Below are 13,981 nucleotides of genomic sequence, written 5' to 3'. Positions count from 1 at the left end.
TGGTCAAGACCCGTCAAGAATTACGCCGTGCCGAGGGGAGCTGCTTCTACTGTGGCAGTAAGGAGCACCGGATCCGTTCCTGCCCGGAGAGGTCGGGAAACGCCTGTGTCTAGGATCGCTCAGAGAGGTCGCCCTAGACAGAAATAAACCCTCTCCATCTCTAATGCTGTCGGTCCCTATCATCTGCTGGGAGAACCGTTATTTTGAACTGGCTCAACTTGACTCTGGAGCTGCCGTAATTCTCATTTCTCAGTCCCTGGTAGAGAAATACCGCATTCCCACCAAACCTCTGGCTGTACCCTTATCTGTCGCCGCCGTGGATGGGGGCCTCTTACCACATCCCATCCAACTCATCACCGAATCCATAACTCTGCAGGTGGGAATGCTGCACTCTGAGAGCATCTTCTTCCGTGTTTTGCCTGGACTCTCTCACGCCCTCTTGCTAGGCCTACCTTGGCTCCAGAAACATGCACGCGTGCTTGATTGGCAGACCGGAGAAGTTCTTCGCTGGGGACAGGACTGCCATAAGACTTGTTTAGTTCCCGTTCATCCTGCTCGTCCTTCTCCTACCCCAGCCAATCTACCCGGCCTACCGGTTCCCTATTGGTCTTTTGCGGACGTCTTTAATAAAAGAGAAGCAGAGACATTACCCCCTCATAGACCATACGACTGCCCAATCGACCTGATGCCCGGCGCTACTCCTCCCCGTGGGCGTATTTACTCTTTGTCCGCTGCTGAGACCCGGTCCATGTCTGAATATATTGAGGATAATCTGGCCCGGGGATTTATCCGGAAATCTACCTCCCCGGCGGGAGCAGGCTTCTTCTTCGTCAAAAAGAAGGATGGCTCACTCCTTCCCTGTATAGACTATAGAGGTCTTAACCAGATCACAGTGAAAAATAAATACCCCCTTCCGCTCATTCCTGAATTATTTGACCGTCTGAGGGGGCTAGAATCTTCACCAAGCTGGACCTCCGTGGGGCGTATAATCTGGTCCGTATCCGTCAGGGGGATGAATGGAAGACGGCATTCAACACCCGGGACGGTCACTATGAATACCTTGTAATGCCCTTCGGTCTCTGTAACGCTCCCGCCGTCTTTCAAGAGTTGGTCAATGACATCTTCCGTGATCTTCTCTACTCCTGCATGGTGGTGTACCTGGACGACATCTTGGTCTTCCCTCTGGATCTTCTCACTCACAGGAGGGACGTTCGTCAGGTCCTGCTCAGGCTCAGGCAGAACCACCTCTACGCTAAATATGAGAAGTGCCTCTTTGAGCAGACCTCGCTTCCGTTTCTGGGCTACATAATCTCACAGACCGGCCTACGAATGGATCCTGAGAAACTGTCTGCCATCCAGAAGTGGCCCCGACCAGAAGGGTTGAAGGCTATTCAGCGGTTCCTGGGCTTTGCCAACTACTACCGCCTCTCCTTTCCGCACTTCTCTTCCCGGACTGCCCCTATCTCGGCGCTCACCCGTAAGGGCGCTAATCCCGGAAAATGGCCGCCCGAAGCAGAGGAGGCCTTCCTTTCCTTAAAACAAGCTTTTTCCTCCGCCCCTGTGCTGCATCGTCTGGACGGCAACAAACAATTCTTCCTAGAAGTCGACGCTTCCTCCTCCGGAGCCGGAGCGGTACTTACCCAAAAGTCGTCTTCCGGAAGAATGGTTACCTGCGGCTTCTTCTCCAAACTCTTCTCCTCTTCTGAGCGCAATTATTCTATAGGAGACCGAGAATTGTTGGCCATTAAGCTGGCACTGGAGGAGTGGCGTTACCTGCTTGAGGGGGCTCTTCACCCGGTAATAATTTACACGGACCACAAGAACTTGGCTTACCTCCAGAGTGCCCAGAGACTTAACCCGCGCCAAGCCCGGTGGTCCTTGTTCTTCGCCCGCTTTAATTTCATTCTTCATTTTCGCCCGGCTGACAAAAACATAAAAGCTGTTGCCTTGTCCCGATGCCTTTTGGTCTCTGATCTTGAGGAGGAGCCTAAACACATCATCGACCCCGCCAAAGTAATGCAGGTGGCCCCCGTGAATCTAAATCGTCTTCCACCCGGTAAGACGTTCGTAACTGTACCTGATCGTGAGAAGGTTCTACACTGGGGACCCTCGTCCAAGCTAGCTGGCCACGTTGGTCAGAAAAAGACCCTCCAGCTTATTACCCGGCATTACTCGTGGCCTACCCTGCACAAGGACGTAATAGACTTTGTTTCAGCCTGTGTGTCCTGCGCCCGCAACAAGGTTCCGAGACATCTGCCAGCTGGCCGTCTCCTTCCTCTTCCTGTACCTGCTGCCCCGTGGCAGCATATAGCTATGGACTTTATAACGGACCTCCCTGTCTCTGCCGGTTGTACGGTCATTTGGGTGGTCGCTGACCGCTTTTCCAAAATGGCTCACTTTATTCCCCTGCCGGGTCTCCCGTCTGCATCAGAGTTAGCTAAAGACTTTATCCATCATGTCTTCCGTCTTCATGGTCTTCCTCTCCACATCGTATCCGACCAAGGGGTTCAGTTCACCTCTCGCTTTTGGCGAGCCATGTGTAAACTGCTGGGGGTCACCTTGGACTTTTCTTCTGCTTATCACCCACAGTCCAATGGCCAAGTAGAACGGATCAACCAAGTTTTAACCAGTTTCCTCCGGCACTTTGTTAATGCTCACCATTCCGACTGGGTAGATCTTTTACCGTGGGCCGAATTTTCCTACAATAATCACGAGAGCGAATCTTCCTCCAAATCCCCGTTTTTTGTAGTCTTCGGTCAGCATCCTCGAATCCCGTTTCCTGTCTCCGCCTCGGTGGATAATCCGGCTGCGGAATCTCTCGTTAACGAATTTTCCTCCTTTTGGGAAAGTACCAGATCTGCACTTCTTAAGTCATCCGAGCGGATGAAAAAACAGGCTGACAAAAGACGTCTGGATCCACCACAATTCCATCCTGGAGATAAGGTCTGGCTCTCGTCCAAATATGTCCGGCTCAAGATTCCGTCCTATAAGTTAGGGCCTCGGTTCATCGGTCCATTGGAAGTTATCAAACAAATCAACCCGGTGGCCTATAAATTGAAACTCCCGGCCAATTTGCGGATTCCTAACTCCTTCCATGTATCTCTACTCAAACCCGTGGTACTTAACTCTTTTTCCAAGTCTACAGGTACGCCCCCTGCTCCGGTTTCCGCTGAAAACGAGTTTGAGGTAGAGAACATTCTGGCCACCAAAAGGGTAAGAGGAAAGTCCTTTTTTCTAGTGGATTGGAAGGGGTTTGGTCCTGAGGAGAGAACATGGGAGCCCCGGGAGAACATTCATGCCCCTCTCATCCTTGATAAATTTCTCTCTGGCCTAAAAAAGGGGGGGCCTAAAGGGGGGGTACTGTAGCGTCGGCGTCCCTGCCTCCTGCTAGGCAGGGACGCCGTTCCCCCCACCTCTCCGCTCCGTGCCCGGTGGCTTCCTCCCGCTCTGCTGGCAGCGCGCGCTGCTTCCCGGCCTCTGTGCTTAGGGCGCGCGCGCTCCCCCTCTCTTAAAGGGGCCGCGCGCGCCGTCCTAAGGAGTCCCCGGCCAATGGCTGGAGGACCTCACCATATATAAGGCACCTCCTCTAAAATGGAGGAGCCCGAGCAATGTTGTTGCAAAGCCTTTCAACTCTGCTTCAGCCCTCAGGTCCCGTTACCAGATACCTGCCAGTTACCTGCCAGATCTCTGCTTGATACCTACATGATTCCTGTCCATCTGCTTGCGTTCCTGCGGTCCGACAGTCTGCCTTCCAACTCCTGTCAGTCTGTCTATGGATCTGCCCGCCCGCTCACCAGGGAGCGCTCACCTGCTACCTGCCTGCTAGCCTACCTGGAGGCTCTGCCGTCACTTGCCGTGACCACCTGCCTGTCCAGAGACTCTTGCCCGCTCACCTGGGAGCGCTCACCTGCTACCTGCCTGCTAGCCTACCTGGAGGCTCTGCCGTCACTTGCTGTGACCACCTGCCTGTCCAGAGACTCTTGCCCGCTCACCTGGGAGCGCTCACCTGCTACCTGCCTGCTAGCCTATCTAGAGACTCTCTCCCTGCTGTCACTTGCCGTGACCACCTGCCCGTCTAGAGACTCTTTCCCTGCTGTCACTTGCCGTGACCACCTGCCCGTCTAGAGACTCTTATCCTGCTGTCACTTGCCGTGACCACCTGCCTGTCTAGAGACTCTTAACCTGCTGTCACTTGCCGTGACCATCCGCCTGTCAAGAGACTGTCCCCGTCACTTGCAGTGACCTCCTGCCCTTCTACCCAGAGACTGTCCCTGTCACTTGCCGTGACTACCTGCCCACCTTCCCTGGGAGCCACCCGCTTCCTTACAAGGACTGCCCCTTTGTATAGTTGCTCAGAGGTTCCACCTCCCAGACCCGTTACACCCGCTCACCCCAAACCATCTCGATTAGATTCAGGTCTGGTGACTGTGGAGGCCAGTTCATCTGGCTTAGCACTTCATCACTCTCCTTCTTGGTCAAATAGCCCTTACACAGCCTGGAAGTATGTTTGGGGTCATTGTCCTGTTGAAAAATAAATGATGGTCCAACTAAACGCAAACCGGATGGCATTGCCACTGCAAAATGCTGTGGTAGCCATGCTGGTTCAGTATGCCTTCAATTTTGAATAAATCCCCAACAGTGTCACCAGCAAAGCACCCCCACACCATCACACCTCCTCCTCCATGCTTCACGGTGGGAACCAGGCATGTAGAGTCCATCCGTTCACCTTTTCTGCGTCGCACAAAGACACGGTGGTTGGAACCAAAGATCTCAAATTTGGACTCCTCAGACCAAAGCACAGATTTCCACTGGTCTAATGTCCATTCCTTGTGTTCTTTAGCCCAAACAAGTCTCTTCTGCTTGTTGCCTGTCCTTAGCAGTGGTTTCCTAGCAGCTATTTTACCATGAAGGCCTGCTGGCCAAAGTCTGCACTTAACAGTTGTTGTAGAGATGTGTCTGCTGTTAGAACTCTGAGTGGCATTAACCTGGTCTCTAATCTGAGCTGCTGTTAACCTGCGATTTCTGAGGCTGGTGACTCGGATAAACTTATCCTCAGAAGCAGAGGTGACTCTTTGTCTTCCTTTCCTGGGGCGGTCCTCATGTGAGCCAGTTTCTTTGTAGCTCTTGATGGTTTTTGCAACTGCACTTGGGGACACATTCAAAGGTTGCCCAATTTTTCGGACTGACTGACCTTCATTTCTTAAAGTAATGATGGCCACTCGTTTTTCTTTACTTAGCTGCTTTTTTCTTGCCATAATACAAATTCTAACAGTCTATTCAGTAGGACTATCAGCTGTGTATCCACCTGACTTCTGCACAACACGACTGATAGTCCCAACCCCATTTATAAGGCAAGAAATCCCACTTATTAAACCTGACAGGGCACACCTGTGAAGTGAAAACCATTTCCGGTGACTACCTCTTGAAGCTCATCAAGAGAATGCCAAGAGTGTGCAAAGCAGTCATCAAAGCAAAAGGTGGCTACTTTGAAGAACCTAGAATATAAGACATATTTTCAGTTGTTTCACGCTTTTTTGTTAAGTATATAATTCCACATGTGTTAATTCATAGTTTTGATGCCTTCAGTGTGAATGTACAATTTTCAAAGTCATGAAAATACAGAAAAATCTTTAAATGAGAAGGTGTCTCCAAACTTTTGGTCTGTACTGTATATATATTTATATACTGTATACAACCCCTGGCAAAAATTATAGAATCACCGGGCTCGGAGGATGCTCATTCAGTTGTTTAATGTTGTTGAAAAAAAGCAGATCACAGACATGGCACAAAACTAAAGTCATTTCAAATGGCAACTTTAGGGCTTTAAGAAACACTAAAAGAAATCAAGATTAAAAATGTGGTACTCAGTAAGGGTATTTTTTTTTCAGACCAAGCAGAAGGAAAAAATTATGGAATCACTCAATTCGGAGGAAAAAATTATGGAATCATGAAAAACAAACTCAAAAAAGAACACTCCAATACATCACTAGCATTTTGTTGCACCACCTCTGGCTTTAATAACAGCTTGCAGTCTCTGAGGCATGGACTTAATGAGTGACAAACAGTACTCTTCATCAATCTGGCTCCAACTTTATCTGATTGCTGTTGCCAGATCAGCTTTGCAGGTTGGAGCCTTGTCATCGACCATTTTTTTCAACTTCCACCAAAGATTTTCAATTGGATTGAGATCCGGACTATTTGCAGGCCATGACATTGACCTTATGTGTCTTCTTTCAAGGAATGTTTTCACAGTTTTTGCTCTATGGCAGGATGCATTATCATCTTGAAAAATTATGTCATCATCCCCAAACATCCTTTCAATTGATGGGATAAGAAAACTGTCCAAAATATCAATGTAAACTTGGGCATTTATTGAAGATGTAATGACAACCATCTCCCCAGTGCCTTTACCTGACATGCAGCCCCATATCATCAATGACTGTGGAAATTTGCATGTTCTCTTCATGCAGTCATCTTTATAAATCTCATTGGAACGGCACCAAACAAAAGTTCCAGCATCATCACCTTGCCCAATGCAGATTCATGATTCATCACTGAATATGACTTTCATCCAGTCATCCTCAGTCCACGATTGCGTTTCCTTAGCCCATTGTAACCTTGTTTTTTTCTGTTTAGGTGTTAATGATGGCTTATGTTTAGCTTTTCTGTATATAAATCCCATTTCTTTTAGGCAGTTTCTTACAGTTCGGTCACAGACATTGACTCCAGTTTCCTCTCATTCGTTCATCATTTGTTTTGTTGTGCATTTCCTGTTTTGGAGACATATTGCTTTAAGTTTCCGGTCTTGACGCTTTGATGTCTTCCTTGGTCTACCAGTATGTTTGCCTTTAACAACCTTCCCATGTTGTTTGTATTTGGTCCAGATTTTAGACACAGCTGACTGTGAACAACCAGCATCTTTTGCAACATTGCATGATGATTTACCTTCTTTTAAGAGTTTGATAATCCTCTCCTTTGTTTCAATTGACATCTCTTGTGTTGGAGCCATGATTCATGTCAGTCCACTTGGTGCAACAGCTCTCCAAGGTGTGATCACTCCTTTTTAGATGCAGACTAATGAGCAGATCTAATTTGATGCAGGTGTTAGTCTTGGAAATGAAAATTTACAAGGTAATTCCAAATTTTTTTCCTCAGAATTGAGTGATTCCATAATTTTTTCCCTCTGCTTGGTCTGAAAAAAATTACCCTTGCTGAGTACCACGTTTTTAATCTTGATTTCTTTTAGTGTTTCTTAAAGCCCTAAAGTTGCCATTTGAAATGACTTTAGTTTTGTGCCATGTCTGTGCTTTGCTTTTTTTCAACAACATTAAGCAACTGAATGAACATCCTCCGAGACCGGTGACTCCATAATTTTTGCCAGGGGTTGTATAATTTTTGGATATATTGTGGACTGGTATGTGCCTGGGGAGCTTTGCACCAAAATCTTTTGTTGGTGCTGTTCATTATCTTCTTTTTATATATATATATATATATATATATACACTGTATATATATATATACAGTACAAACCAAAAGTTTGGAAAATATGTCTTATATTCTAGGTTCTTCAAAGTAGCCACCTTTTGCTTTGATGACTGCTTTGCACACTCTTGGCATTCTCTTGATGAGCTTCAAGAGGTAGTCACCGGAAATGGTTTTCACTTCACTGGTGTGCCCTGTCAGGTTTAATAAGTGGGATTTCTTGCCTTATAAATGGGGTTGGGACCATCAGTTGTGTTGTGCAGAAGTCAGGTGGATACACAGCTGATAGTCCTACTGAATAGACTGTTAGAATTTGTATTATGGCAAGAAAAAAGCAGCTAAGTAAAGAAAAACGAGTGGCCATCATTACTTTAAGAAATGAAGGTCAGTCAGTCCGAAAAATTGGGCAAACTTTGAAAGTCTCCCCAAGTGCAGTTGCAAAAACCATCAAGCGCTACAAAGAAACTGGCTCACATGAGGACCGCACCAGGAAAGGAAGACCAAGAGTCACCACTGCTTCTGAGGATAAGTTTATCCGAGTCACCAGCCTCAGAAATCGCAGGTTAACAGCAGCTCAGATTAGAGACCAGGTCAATGCCACACAGAGTTCTAGCAGCAGACACAGCTCTTCAACAACTGTTAAGAGGAGACTTTGTGCAGCAGGCCTTCATGGTAAAATAGCTGCTAGGAAACCACTGCTAAGGACAGGCAACAAGCAGAAGAGACTTGTTTGGGCTAAAGAACACAAGGAATGGACATTAGACAAGTGGAAATCTGTGCTTTGGTCTGAGGAGTCCAAATTTGAGATCTTTGGTTCCAACCACCGTGTCTTTGTGCGAGGCAGAAAAGGTGAACGGATGGACTCTACATGCCTGGTTCCCACCGTGAAGCATGGAGGAGGAGGTGTGATGGTGTGGGGGTGCTTTGCTGGTGACACTGTTGGGGATTTATTCAAAATTGAAGGCATACTGAACAAGCATGACTACCACAGCATCTTGCTGCGGCATGCTATTCCATCCGGTTTGCGTTTAGTTGGACCATCATTTATTTTTCAACAGGACAATGACCCCAAACACACCTCCAGGCTGTGTAAGGGCTATTTGACCAAGAAGGAGAGTGATGGGGTGCTACGCCAGATGACCTGGCCTCCACAGTCACCAGACCTGAACCCAATCGAGATGGTTTGGGGTGAGCTGGACCGCAGAGTGAAGGCAAAAGGGCCAACAAGTGCTAAGCATCTCTGGGAACTCCTTCAAGATTGTTGGAAGACCATTTCTGGTGACTACCTCTTGAAGCTCATCAAGCAAATGCCAAGAGTGTGCAAAGCAGTCATCAAAGCAAAAGGTGGCTACTTTGAAGAACCTAGAATATAAGACATATTTTCAGTTGTTTCACACTTTTTTGTTAAGTATATAATTCAACATGTGTTAATTCATAGTTTTGATGCCTTCAGTGTGAATGTACAATTTTCATAGTCAGGAAAATGCAGAAAAATCTTTAAATGAGAAGGTGTGTCCAAACTTTTGGTCTGTACTGTATATATATATATATATATATATATATATATAATCCAGCTGCATATAATCAGTGCTAGGCAGTCAGACAATGTATGTGGCAGACAGCAGTGTATGATACAGCACAAGAGGGTCCATTGAACGTCCTGTCTGCTGCTCTAATAATTACAGATATGTGTAAATGACGCGCCCCCTGGGCCTGTGTTGTGCAGGGGAACCCGGAACCGGGCCTGTTGTAGAATGCTGGGGGTTGTAGTCTCCGTGTGGCGGTGACCCGGTCCGTGCCCAGGGTGGTCAAACCAGTGGCAGTCTTAATGTATAGCAAATGTCCGACTACGCCACCCGTGGATTGCGGTCAGTGGGGACCGCCGCTGCGCTGCAGACCGCTGAGGCTGATGTTGTTTGCGCAGCTGAGTATGGGATAACTCCCCACGGGAGAAGTATTGCCTCAGGGCAGCTAATGTGAGAGATGATGGGAGTGATGGTGTGAGCGTCCCAGTGCTAATGGTGCTGGTGCGGCAAGGAATCACAGAGACGTGTGGTGCAGTTCAGGGTCTTTACTGATGGTACAAGGCAGACCCTCCCGGGAGTACTGGCTAGTATAAGGGGCCTGGTCAGTCTGTGAGCATGCAGGAGTTCCCCTGGCCAGGTGGAGTTGTAGGCCTCCCCGTTTATCTGCACTCTTCCTGGCTACCTTGCTGTCAGCAGTTACAAGTAGCCCACGTCCCTGAGTATACCGTGTGGTGCTCACCCGTATGGCTGGTGACTTGGGGCCTTCTGCTAGCCTCCGCTCCTGGATGGCGGCGCTGGTCCCTTCTTTGTGACTGAGCCTCCGGGCTTCTATGGCCAGAGGACCTGGAATCCCCTGCCGGCTGGTTTCTGCTGCTGGGTATATATATCAGTCCCCACAGCCTCGGACTCCTGTGTCCGGTTTTAGTAACTTCAGCCAGGGTGAGCTATATCTCTGCTCACAGCCCCTGGCCTTCTGCCTCTGCTCCTACAGAGCTCCTGATGTATCTTTTCCTGTGTCTGCAGCTTCACTCTAGGCTCTGCCTGCTCTGCTTGTTCTGCAGGCTCTGTCTAACCTAATCCCGCCCCAGACCCAGTTTATAAGGGCAGATTCCTCCCCTCCCAGGTCTGGGTGGGCCGTGTTGCATGCTTAGGGCTCCTGACCAGAGAAACCTCCCACTTGCTCTCAGACATAATATCTCTATTACTGTGGCAACCAGACCCCTGGGGTGTCACATTCCCCCCTAGTAAATTTTAGTACTCCGGGACTAAACACATTTTTTTAAAGAAACATAAATACAGGGTATAACAATAACACGATAACATATTTACAAGAAGCTTTAGTTCTTTAAAGGTCACGGCGTGTCCGCAACCGGGTGTCCATATCACCCAAGGTGAAGTTTTTGAAACAAGAGGGTGTCCATGTCACCCAAGGTGAAACTTTAAGCGAAGTAGGGGACCTGTCCAAAGCAAACCCCTTGCGTTGGCCTTGGGCGTGGCTGCAAGGGTAGACTAACTACTTTGGGCCGCAAGGAGGCCACGCCAGACAGGTTTTCTCTTCCGCGGCCGTCTTCACAAGAGGCACCAAGGTGCAACTATCTACAAAACTGTTCCGGTTATCCAGCGTCCATAACCTGTTAGTCCATAAAAATCTGCAGGGTAACTGAGAAACATAATTAATAACAGGCAACAAACATAAACCATAAACAGTTAGCAGATAAATTCACAGTGCATTAGTTTAGATTCTCCAGCGAGCGGGCATCTGACCTCTAGTGACTCTAGTGGACCTACGGAGCTCACTAACTGGTTCTGCACTACAGGGTGTAGGAGGTGTTATGGGTAAGCTGGGCAGCTGTCTGCGCACTCTTTGGCTCACTAGGGGCACGGCAGGCTCACTACTAGCAGAGGGTTGATCCTCCTGTACTGCTGGTGTGGACTCTTCTGCCTCTTGTGCCGGCTGTTCTTCCAGCTCTACCGGTTCCTCTGTAGGCACTTGCGGGGCTGGCTGGAGAAAGGTGAGGACGGGTACCACGACAGCACCGTTTACTTGTGTCCAAGACCGGGGGAAGTCTCCGAGTACGGTACTGATCATTTCTTCCCTTTCCTCTGCGGGTTGAGGGTTTCCTTGATCTTCTTCAGGGCTTTGCAGCTGCTCGGGACACTTCTTCAGGTGGTCTCTGGAGACAATGGCTGTGGTTTCTCCTCCATCCTTACTGATTACGCAGATTTTTGGGTTCTCATGGCTTCATGGCAGTACGGTGTACGGGTCCTTCTCCCACTGGTCGTCCAACTTGTGGAGCCGCCTCTTCCTCTTCAAGACCTGCTCTCCAGGTACCAGGGGAACAGTGGGAGCATACTGGTTATAAGCCTTCTCTTGCCTTTCTCTAGCTTGAGACAGACTTCGCTCGACGCTCTCCTGTACTTTCCGATACTGCTGCTGCCGTGCTGTATCCCAGTCTGCCTCTGGCGAGGTGTCCTCAGGCGTCAGGACTCCCATATCCAGGTCAATAGGCAGCTTACCAGGTCTTGCTCTCATTAGGTAAGCCGGGGTACAGTTGGTGGAACCTACAGGGATGTGGTTATACAGGTCCACCAGATCGGGCAGTTTCTCAGGCCACAGACTGCGTTCTTCCAGGGGCAATGTTTTTAGCAGGTCTATCACCACCTGGGTAATCTTCTCGCAGAGTCCATTGGTTTGAGGGTGATAGGGCGTTGTTCTTATCTTCTTGCAGCCATACAGGTTGCAGAACTCCTGGAAGACCTCCGCTTCGAAGGCTGGTCCTTGGTCTGTCAACACTTGGTCCGGGTACCCGTGTGGACGGCAGAAGTGCTGCTGGAAGGCTCTAGCTGCTGTTTGAGCCGTTAAGTCCTTGACCGGGACCACCACCAGGAACCGGGAGTAATGATCTACGATTGTGAGGGCGTAGACATACCCAGATCTGCTTGGAGCCAGTTTCACATGGTCCAGGGCTACCAGTTCCAGTGGCTGTCTGGTGATGATGGGCTGCAGGGGAGTCTTCTGGCTGGCTTGGTGTTTTCTTCTCAGGTGGCACGGGCCACAGTCTCTGCACCACCTCTCGATGGCTCCTCTCATGCCTACCCAGTAGAACCGTTCACGCAACAAGAACTCCAGCTTCTTCCATCCGAAATGCTCTGCTCCGTTGTGGTATGCCTCCAGAACCATAGCCGCGTCTCGTCTTGGGACCACTACCTGCCAGGTCAACTCATGTGTTCGAGAGTTAACCATTCTCCGGCACAGCTTCTCCCTGTAGAGGAACAGCTTACTTTTCTCCTTCCACAGTTGCTTGGTCTCCTCCGGAGCATCTGGGTCAAGACGGGCATCGGCCTGGGTCAGCATTTCCTTCACCAAATGGACTGCGGGATCACTGTCTTGCGTCTCCGCCCAGTTGTAGTGGGGCAAGGGATTGAACGTCACGGAGTGCCTGTCCTTCACACGGTGGGAATACAGGGTAATCCCATGACGGTGGAACGCAGGGAGCTCAACTTCTTCCAGATCTTCTGGATCTTCCCCTACGTCCGGTAAGTTCGGCATTCTAGACAGGGCATCCGCGTTGGCATTTGAGCGTCCTGCCCGGTATTTGATGGTGAATTCAAAGTTGGACAGGCGGGCCATCCATCTCTGCTCCAGGGCACCGAGCCTTGCAGTGTCCAGGTGTGTCAACGGGTTGTTATCCGTGTACACGGTGAATTTGGAGGAGGCAAGGTAATGCTTGAAACGTTCGGTCACTGCCCACACTACTGCCAGGAACTCCAGCTTGAATGAGCTATAATTCTCAGGGTTCCTCTCCGTGGGCCGTAGCTTTCGGCTGGCGTAAGCGATTACCCGTTCTTTCCCTTGCTGGATCTGGGACAGTACGGCTCCTAGACCGATGTTGCTTGCGTCCGTGTGGAGGATAAAGGGCTGGCTGTAGTCTGGATATGCCAGGATTTCATCCCCCGTGAGGGCCATCTTCGGCTGGCAGAAGGACTCCTCTTCCAGCTTTTCCCACCTAAAGGGCGGCTTCTGGTTTTTGGCTTTCCGAGATTGACCTATCAGGAGGTCCTGCATAGGGGCTGCCATTTTGGTGAAACCGGGAATGAATCTTCGGTAGTAGCCTACCAACCCGAGGAACTGCCGCACTTCCTTTATGCTGGAGGGTCTTGGCCAGTCCTTAATCACGGTGATCTTATCAGGGTCAGGAGCCACTCCGTCAGCACTCACCACGTGTCCCAGGTATTGCACCCTTGGTTTCAGGAGGTGACACTTGGAGGGTTTCACCTTTAGGCCGTAGTTTGCCAGAGCTTCGAACACTTCTGCCAGGTGTTTCAGGTGGTCCTCATAGGTATTGGAATAGACGATGACATCGTCCAGGTATAACAGGACCGTCTCGAAGTTCCGGTGTCCCAGACAGCATTCCATCAACCGTTGGAAGGTTCCTGGTGCGTTGCAGAGCCCGAACGGCATACAGTTAAATTCGCTGAGACCCATCGGGGTGGTGAATGCGGTCTTCTCCCGGTCCGCCTCTGCTACAGGAACCTGCCAGTACCCGCTAGTGAGATCCAAAGTAGAGAAGAAGTTAGCAGATTTTAATGCAGCTAAGGACTCTTCTATCCTTGGTAACGGGTACGCATCTTTGTGTGTGATACGGTTGACCTTCCTGTAGTCTACACACATTCTCATGGTGTTGTCTTTCTTTTTCACTAAGACTAGTGGAGCTGCCCAGGGGCTACAGCTGTCCCTGATTACCCCAGCCTCCTTCATGTCTCTAAGCATCCCCTTGGCGTGTTGGTAGTGTGCCGGGGGTACGGGTCGGTATCTCTCCTTTATGGGAGGATGGTCTCCCGTGGGGATGTGGTGTTCTACCCCCTTTACTCGCCCGAAGTCTAGCGGGTGTTTACTAAACACTCTCTCGTACTCTCGAACCATCCGATAGACTCCCTGTTTCTGGTGTGAGGGAGTGGAGTCAGTACCCAAA

Source organism: Phyllobates terribilis, unplaced genomic scaffold (assembly GCF_046119375.1).
Source record: "Phyllobates terribilis strain yellow unplaced genomic scaffold, ASM4611937v1 Scaffold_1__5_contigs__length_1240528914, whole genome shotgun sequence".
Lineage (NCBI taxonomy): Eukaryota > Metazoa > Chordata > Amphibia > Anura > Dendrobatidae > Phyllobates > Phyllobates terribilis.
Note: the sequence above shows the minus strand (reverse complement) of the source record.